Source organism: Hemitrygon akajei, chromosome 9 (assembly GCF_048418815.1).
Source record: "Hemitrygon akajei chromosome 9, sHemAka1.3, whole genome shotgun sequence".
Taxonomy (NCBI): domain Eukaryota; kingdom Metazoa; phylum Chordata; class Chondrichthyes; order Myliobatiformes; family Dasyatidae; genus Hemitrygon; species Hemitrygon akajei.
The window spans coordinates 147,670,041-147,679,313 of record NC_133132.1 but is presented as its reverse complement, the minus strand read 5'-3'; the positions used below and the strand labels follow the sequence as shown (position 1 = coordinate 147,679,313).

Sequence of the window (9,273 nt, the reverse complement as noted above, 5' to 3'; positions counted from 1 at the left end):
GTTTGAGCTATTTTCATATGCATAATTCACTTGATAGTGATTCCCTTTGCTTCCTGAGATGAGGCATATTTCCCTCAACACAAAGCATGTTGAAAGATCATTAGAGTCGAAGCATTGGATTTTCTATATGTATGCTTTCATTTGCCATTATGATGGAGTTTCAGATGAAGGAATGGACCAAGGATAGGCAGTAATTGAGAACATTTTTCAGAAATATGCATGCTTAAGGATATTCCCCAACCTCCTGTAAAATCTACTGCTCAGATTATACTTCTAGTTGATATACAATGTACAAAATAGTGGAAAGTTTACGATACACATGGCTTTACTAAGGCTGATCTGGGACTACGTGATACTTTAATTGATTATGTGCATTGAAACAGGATTGTATTATCAAATAAGTATTTTGATCTACTCTGCAGTTTAGTAATTATTTGGGAAGCAACCCTCTACAAATCAACACAAGAGTCAAAGAACTCGTGACTTGCTGGATGCATATTTATTAATTTTTTTTCGCTTCACTGCCAAGGATGGGGTTTATTAGAGGTGGTGCTGGCTCCCACAAGTCTAACATCTTTACTGCAAGCTTATCCTCCTCCAGCTCTTCCATCTTGAGTTTGAGTGCAAACGGTATACTGTCAGGACAGAGCAAGAAATGACATCAGTGAAGCAATCCCTGAACAAGTTCAAGATCTTTTCACCATTGGCTAGATTCATTCCAAAAAGTGAAGAATGAACAAATCTGTCCTGACTGTGAGATCACAGTCAGTTTCGCCCCAATCTACTGCCTCAATCCCTTTTTAATTTACAGACTTGTTATTGTGGTTTGAAGCTATTTATACTGAGAACTTTAATCACCAGACCAGACAACTGGAAGGCATAGTAATGTAGCTAATACAGCTACTGTCCCACTGTGCCAGAGACCTGCGTTCAATAATGACATCAGTTGAGTCCTTGCCAAGTACTAAAGACCTGTGTTGGCTAACTGGCCGGTGTGTTCACGGATATCTTCAAGCTCAGGGTTGTATGTGGTGACATATGTGTACTTTGATAATAAAACTTACTTTGAACTTTAAAAATTTTGAGTTCGTGTGTTCTCCCTGTGATTGTATAGGTTTTCTCTGGCTGCTTCCGTTTCCTCACGCATCCCAAAGTTTAGTTGGTAAGTTAACCAATGTAAACTGTTGCTAGGGTCCAGGTGAGTAATGGAAACTATGAGGAATTGATACATTGTGCCGAGATTGTAAAAAATGAGTAAATGGACAAAATGAACACAAGAGTTTCTGCAGATTCTGGAGATCCAGAGTAACCCACACAAAAAGCTGGAGGAATGCAGCAGGTCAGGTAGCATCTATGGAGAGGAATAAAGAGTCATCATTTCAGGCTGAGTCCCTTGATCAGGGCTGAAGGAGGATAAAGCCAGAATAATAAGAAGGTGAGGGAAGAGAAGGAGTATGATGCACCATCAATAACTCTGAGACGTGGGTTAAGGTAGGCTTTTATTGGCTGGAAGAAAGCACAAGCAGCAAGAGACCACCACACAACATCCTGGAGACTGAAGAAGGGTCTGTGCCTCCAATCGCCTTTATACCGGGGTCTGTGGGAGGAGCCACAGGAGCAGACAGCAGGTGGGGCGTGTCCAGACAGGTATATGTAGTTCACCACAGAGTACAAGCTGGAAGGTAATAAGTGAAGACAGGCAAGGGGGAAGGTTGGTGGGTCAGAAAGGGGGATAAAATGAGAACCTGGGAGTTGATAGTTGGAAATGATAAAGGGCTATAGAAGAAGGAATCTGACAGGAAAGGAGAGCGGAGCATGGGAGAAATGTGGATCAGTATAAAGGATGACTGATCGTCAGCACAGACTCAAGGAGGCCAAGGGGCCAATATCCATGCTTTATCTCTAAAACTTGTTCCACAGTCTATCACCCACTGGTTGGAAAAAAAATATGCCAGATTTTCAATCATCACTCTAACAACCTAACTTACAACATATGTTCTCGACCTATTGACTCATTCATCATGTTGAACAATCGTAAGGCTCAATTTTGACAATTGGTTTCATTGGTTTTCAAACGATTGCCCAAACCCTTGACATTTTCCCTTGTCCCGAGAAAACAAGCTCAATTGATTTTGTCCTGCAATATAACATAATAATAGAATGGTTCCAGCTCAGAAGAAGGCCATTTGCCACATTGAGACCATACCAGTTCCTTACACTTTACAAACACCTTCAACGTGTTCTGCCACCGTCAGAGATATCAGGACCGTTGTTCTCACCTTTATCAGAACTATTTAGTGCATATACTGTTTTTTGTTCTGCTAAAATATGATCCTTTCACATTTCACTGCCTAAGATTTCATTTTCTATTTGCCTGCCCTTTCTGCCACTCTCTCCATGTTCTTATAGCTTCTTACTGCCCTCCAGAGTTTACCACACCTCCAATTTTGCACAACATTTCCAAATCATCAAATGTGCTGGAGGAACTCAATGGATCATGCAACATCTACAGAAGGAAATTGATGTTGGCACCCTCCAAAAAATATGCTGAGTTCCTCCAGCACTTTTTGTGATGCTCCATATTTCAGTATCCATGGTCTCTTGTCTCTCCATTTCCAAAATACTAATTTTTTTTTAAACAGTAACGCTGGTCCAGCCACTGACTCTTGGGGAATAACACTCCTCAATAAGCTGAAAAACAACCTTTTATGACTCTGCCATTTTCAGCTCTGATATTTCTACAACAGTGTTTAATTTACTCTATGGACCTCAAATTTGCTAGACAGTCTTTTCTGTGGTACTTTGGAAAATACTTTATGAAAAATCATTTAGATAACATCTGTTTCAATTCTTTTGTTAACCTTCTCATTGTCTCGGCAAAACAAATCACAGGTTACTTCATTTGTCTTGCTTAAATCTGTGTTGGATGTTGACTGGTAACTCGAGCTGCTCTGAATGACTGTTTTCACCGGATTATTATTTTTAAAAAGCTCTCTCCTACACCCCCCCCCCCCCCACCAAGGTTACACTGGTCAGACCCCACTTGGAGTACTGTGCTCAATTCTGGTCGCCTCACTATAGGAAGGATGTGAAAACCATAGAAAGGGTGCAGAGGAGATTTACAAGGATGTTTCCTGGGTTGGGGAGCGTGCCTTATGAAAACAGGTTGAGTGAACTCGGCCTTTTCACCTTGGAGCGATGGAGGATGACTTGATAGAGGGGTATAAGATAATAAGAGGCATTGATCATGTGGATAGTCAGAGGCTTTTTCCCAGGGCTGAATCGGCTAGCACGAGAGGGCATAGTTTTAAGATGCTTGGAAGTAGGTACAGAGGAGATGTCAGGGGTAAGTTTTTTACGCAGAGAGTGGTGAGTGCGTGGAATGGGCTGCCGGCGGTGGTGGTGGAGGCAGAAATGATAGGGTCTTTTAAGAGACTCCTGGATGGCTACATGGAGCTTAGAAAAATAGAGGGCTATGGGTAAAGCGTAGGTAGCTCCAAGGTAGGGACATGTTCAGCACAGCTTTGTGGGCCAAAGGGCCTGTATTGTGCTGTAGGTTTTCCATGTTTCTAATACATCCTGTGTGTACATGAACTTCTGACTTACGTTTCTTTTCTCTTGGGTGTCTTGCTGATGCCTTTCTTCAGTCTGTCTTGTTCCCTGACAGAGAAAACATGAATATTGCTGTTTAAAGAGATGACTGTTTCTCTTTACAAAACACCAAATCTTTAAGGTTGTTAGAGTCAGGAGTGATAATGGGAACAAGCTCCCATTACCTATTAAATGCTCCCAATGGCGTGCACCTCAAATAGCTTCTGACAGCCAGTCCATCTCCTGGCCTTCACATGTAGCTTAGCTACTAAGACCAATGGAAACCATTTCTACTGACAGAAGGGGCAAAGCCAGGTTACTGGTGCCTTAAAACCAGATCCTTTGGGCAGGTGGAGCTCATCAGCTAGGAGAAGGAAAATCTGACCTCAAGTCCTCGCTACCTTGCGGATATACCTGTTCATGGGGAAGGCTTCAGGCATAAACTCCAAGGGATCGAGGAGGGAAAACCAGGAGTTACCACCTAGTCTGTCCATGATGTCTTGGGCATGAGGGATAGGCTGATGGTCGGGATGGGTCTTCCTGTTCAGGTCTCTGTAATTTATGCACAACCGGAGGGTGCCATCTTTTTTTCTAACGCACACAGCCGGTGAGGAGTATGAGGAGTTTGACTTCCTGACCCAGCCCTGTGCTATCAGATCGTGGAGGTAACCCTTCATTTCCTGGTACAGGGGGCCTGGCACTGATATATATGTGTGTTTGACTGGTTCGGTGTCTTTGAGTGAAATAGTCATATGCAAGTCTTCAATGCAGCCAATATCATTGTGCGACCTTGAGAAGGAACGACGCTCTTCTCTAAGCATCTGTCTCACTACCGCTCTCTGATCCTCACTGAGGTGACTCAGATCTACAGGTGGGTCCCACTGTTCATGGCACGGCCTGTGGATTTCATGCTGGTGTGGCTCACTGTGGCTGGTGTTGCAACTTCCTCAGAAATCGGGGTGGGCAGAACTGTCATAATTGTTTGTACTGTGCCAATTAAAGTACACCCCGGCAGAACGACGTCATGGCCAGTTGGGTTAGAAACATCAATTGTGATGACTGGGAGTAACCCTTCCTGACTCTGACTGCTGTGTCATAAAACTCAAGACCATCTGGCCACTGCGGGTTCAGGTCTGGCTGGAATAACATGGTCACGTCCTCTTTAACAGGCTGTGCAGCTACACGATAGTTAACTTGAATACTACCATGTTTTGAAACTACAACCTCCTCTTTCTTCATTTTCACTGCATACTCATCTTCTAGCTCTGCACTAACAGCCTGGATAAAAGCTCTCACCTTGTTTCCTTTGAGAACTGGGAAAGCTTTCCTCATCGTGCTGTACTGTTTAGTCTTTTCGTTCTTAGTCAGGACGTGCTCAATAATATTGAAGCCAATGATGGGATGAGACAGGTGCCAGCCTTTCATTACAAGCACTGGAATGATCAGTTCTCCTGCTTGGTCAGGTTCAGAGGCTAGCCGGAAAGTCGTTTCAATCCTTCCCAAGTACGGCATTTCAGTTCCGTTTGCAGCAGTCAATGTCAAATCATCACATGAGTCAAGGACCTCCGAGACATTTCTCAGCCTTGTGGTTGGCACGTATTCCTCTTTCCATCTTTCATTGATTATCAACACCTAAGAGCCTGTGTCCCATAAAGCTTGCAGTTGGTGGTCATCCAGGTAACACTCGACAATACACTGTCTGCCAACTAGCGAGGTGACTTTGTGGGGGTGGCCGACCCGAGCTAAGGGGGAGGGGGGGGTGTTAACATTCCTCTCCTCACAGGATGACTCTTGTTTCCGTTTGCCAGGTGAGTCCATACTGCCACAATTTGCACGCTTCTGGCACTCTTTGCTAGTCACGGTTAACACCCGTCCCATGGTGGTAACCATACCCTGTTTAACGGAGCCTCGCTCGATGGTCTGATTCCTCTAATTTTGCAGCTGGCTTGAAAATGTTCTCCACTTCCATATCGGTAGCAGTGCGGGCAGCGTCCATTTGCTCCTGTCTGCTGGCAGACAAAACATCTCCGTGGAGCATGGACAGAGCGGTTAGTGTACTGATTAGGTCCATACTGAGGCTGTATTGGAACATGTGCTTGCGGCTGACTGTAGCTGTTGTAATACTGCTGTGGTGAAGCAGGTGGCTGAGGGTCTCTATCTGGCCTGACTGCAGGTGGGGCATAGGGCTGTTGCTGAAAACTCGTCTGTTGTAGAGTCTCTTTAATCTGAGCTATCTCTGCACTGAGACCTTTTAAAGAAGCTACAGCTGTCGTAAGCTCTTGTATCTCTGTTAACAGTTCAGGGGAAACCTGTGTCTTGTCTTCCTTCACCCGGCACGTAGCAGGTGGCCTACCCTCTGACTGCACTACGCTTACACTTGTTGCTGACTGTGAGGTGTTAGACTTCTTTTTGTTTCTTCTTTCGTCTCATTAGCACAGGCGATGTTTAACCCCTCTAACAAAAGCTCATCTGAGGTCTCAGTATCAAGGAGGAGAGGCTGCATGTCTATCCTGATACTGTCATTCTGGAGACCAGTAAGTAATGTGTGTAAACACATGCACTGGACTAAAGCTGGATCATACCTAAGCCCTGATTCTGACTCTTGGGAAGCAAACAGCACTTTCTGCCTCAAATCTAGAACCCGCATGAGAAAACTCTGAGGGGTTTCTTTGCTGTTATGTGCTTCAGAAGCTAGCTGCTTGTAAAGCTCCGTGGCGCTCTTGGAAGTGGGAGCGCAGGATGCGTCGGAGTGTGGGGAGAGTCAGGTTGGGTCTTCCTTCCAAATAGCTGCATAACTGTGAGCCTGGAGAAAGAGCTCTAACTACCGCATCTACTATTTCTATTTCAGGATAACCTCTGTTCAGTCCATTCTCAATCTGCTGAGCAAAGCTGGAGAATATCAGTTTATCCTTTTGGCCTGGTTCACCTATTTGGCCAGAGATTTTGAAATCTTTGTGCCAGCATGGGCTTGGCTGCTGCGGCTGAGCACTGATTGAGGGCCGCCTGCTGACTTGTGGGCTCACGGTAGTTTGAGACCGGTACTGAGACTCATGAACAGTAGCATTAACAGGGGTGAGCTGCTCAATTTCCCCTTCTTTATGTCACTTCACAGTTCTTTGTCCCTCTACTTCTCTCCGTGGCCCTGCCCTTTCCACACTTTCCCTGGCTGGTGCTGCTCCATTATCTGTACCCTTGGTCAAGTCTGCAATTTTCTCTCTCAGCCGCAACAATTCCGACCTGCCATCATCGTCAAACTCTGCCACTTCTTCTCTTTCAGGAAATTTCATTACACGAGTCACTAGTGATATGCGGGACTTTCCTTCACCAGCTGTTCTTCACTCACCTGATATGTCAACAAAATCACAAACTTTGAGCAAATTGTCTCTAGTCAGGGTACGTAACCCTCCTACTACCGCTTCCTGTAGCTCTTCTAAGGCCAACATGTTGACAGGACAGGAGAAACTTACTGTGCAGGAGTTGGCTCTGAACTGGAAGGCCTTTAACATCCCTGATCATCTCTGACTGGCCTCAGATGACGTGTACTCCACCACCAGCTTCCAGCTCTCCTCGACACAGCAGCGCCTTTCCTCACTACAGCATGTCTGAGTTGTATTGTGGGGAGAATTTAGCTGCTGCAGCATTCGGCCACCAGGTTATGGACACCGGACATCTGAAGCGCCATCTCGACAGTGCCTCCATTATGTTACACCTCTCAAAAACGGGGAGGAATAATCATGACAAAGACGTGAGGTGGTTTCCTCATCGAGAATTTACTCAAGTCATCAAAAATATACACAAATTACAAAAAAAAATACCTTCACAATAAATTGGTCACAACTGAATACATACCCTCTGTAAATTACAGCAACACACAGTATTTCCCTGAGACATAATTCACATTTTCTCTACTGTTACTGGTGAATAATATGTAGCACTAGCTCAGTAAACTCTCACAACTTAAAGTTACTAAATAAATAATATACAAACAACTGTGTAAAATGCATTTACATAGGTGCACATGTAAACTCACAAAGCAGCAAAACACGCGGTATCCGTACACAGAATGGCGGCCGCTCCGCTCACACACGCGCTTTAATATACTCGGCAAAACATTACTCTTCCTCGCTCAAATGTCACATAAACACTCTCTGGGCACTTTACACAGATTAGAAAGTCATCATGACCCCTTGAACAGCGTAAGTTACCGACAACATACCTGAAAAACGGGGAGAAATAATCACGACAACGACGTGACGAGTTTCCTCACCAAGAATTTACTCCAGTGCAGAAAGTACCGCGATGTCCCCTGGGAATGTGGGTGGAGACAGAAGCAATCGACCTCAGGCTAGCAGATCAAGCCTACTCTGCAGATCACTGATAACACTATTAGGGCTTAATTTACACAATAAAAAATGAAAGAAACAATGAAATGAATTAAATACCTTTTAGTATTTTAGCCCTTTTTAACATGTGTTTTCACGGTTTTTAAACAATTTTTGAACTTAACAGGTCTTTGGTGTCTTATCCTAAAACTTGTCACACATGCATAGAAGGCGTTGAGTTGATCTGGGGCTGAAACGTCACTGCCATTCATACTACTGGGTTTTCCTTTGTAAGCAGTAATGTCTTGGAAAACCTACCAGAGTTATATCTGAAGTAAGTCTGTGCATCTGATATCGCCTCCAACCACGTTCGAAATTGTCTCTTCACCCTTGAAATAGCCCTCCGCAAATCATACCTGGTTTTCTGGTACAGGCCTGGGTTGCCAGACTTCAATGCCATAGATCTAGCCTTCAGCAGACGACATACCTCCTGGTTAATCCATGGCTTTTGGTTTGGGAATGTACGGTAAGTCTTCGTAGGCACACACTCATCCACACAGGTTTCTTTTTTAATCTTTTTTATTGAATTTTCAAATAGGTTACAGAATACAAAGAAAAAAAATATCAACCCTCCCCCTCTAACATATCCCTATATATAAGAAAAAGAGAAAAAAAAAAGAAAAAAGAAAGAAAGAAAGAGTGCCTGGATATCGGAAGATCCCCACATGCTCCATGGAGTTCAAAATAGCTTGAAAATATATATTTGTTTCTTTCCCCAGATGACCAATAATTTTATCTTCGGAACACCTATATATTTAATCCTATCTTTTGTAAATAAGGGCGCCAAATTTTCAGAAATATATCATATTTATTTCTTAAATTAGAAGTATTTTTTTCAAGTGGAATGCAGCTGAAAATTTCATTCTTCCAATGATCTATACTTAAGTATAAATCCAATTTCCAAGTAACTGCAATAGCCTTTTTGGCTACTGCCAATGCAATTTTTATGAATTCTTCCTGATATTTGTTCAATTTGGGTTTCGGTTTCATCCCTTCAATATCACCGAGTAAGAATAATATTGGGTCGTGTTGAAGCTGTGTTCCAATAATTTGTTCCAGTAAACCTCTTAAATTTGTCCAAAAAGGTTGAATTTTAAAACAAGACCAAATAGAGTGTAAAAAAGTACCAATTTATTGATTACATCGAAAACATTGATCAGATAAATTTGGGTTTACTCTGTTTAATTTTTGTGGTGTAATATATAATTGATGTAAAAAGTTATATTGCACTAATCTTAGTCGAACATTTGTTGTATTTGTCATACTGTCAAGACATAATCTTCACCGACTTGTTTCATCA

The 9,273-nt window shown here is 43.2% G+C and overlaps 1 long non-coding RNA gene across 1 annotated transcript; it reads right to left on the bottom strand.

Moving 5' to 3' along the window:
* Positions 1-498: 498 nt before the first annotated feature.
* LOC140732830 (uncharacterized) lies at positions 499-7,876 on the bottom strand. Its single transcript, XR_012100155.1, has 3 exons — positions 7,808-7,876; positions 3,607-3,660; positions 499-635 (listed from the first exon to the last, which is right to left on the bottom strand). It is a non-coding gene; the product is annotated as an uncharacterized lncRNA (long non-coding RNA).
* Between the last annotated feature and the right edge of the window lie 1,397 nt (positions 7,877-9,273).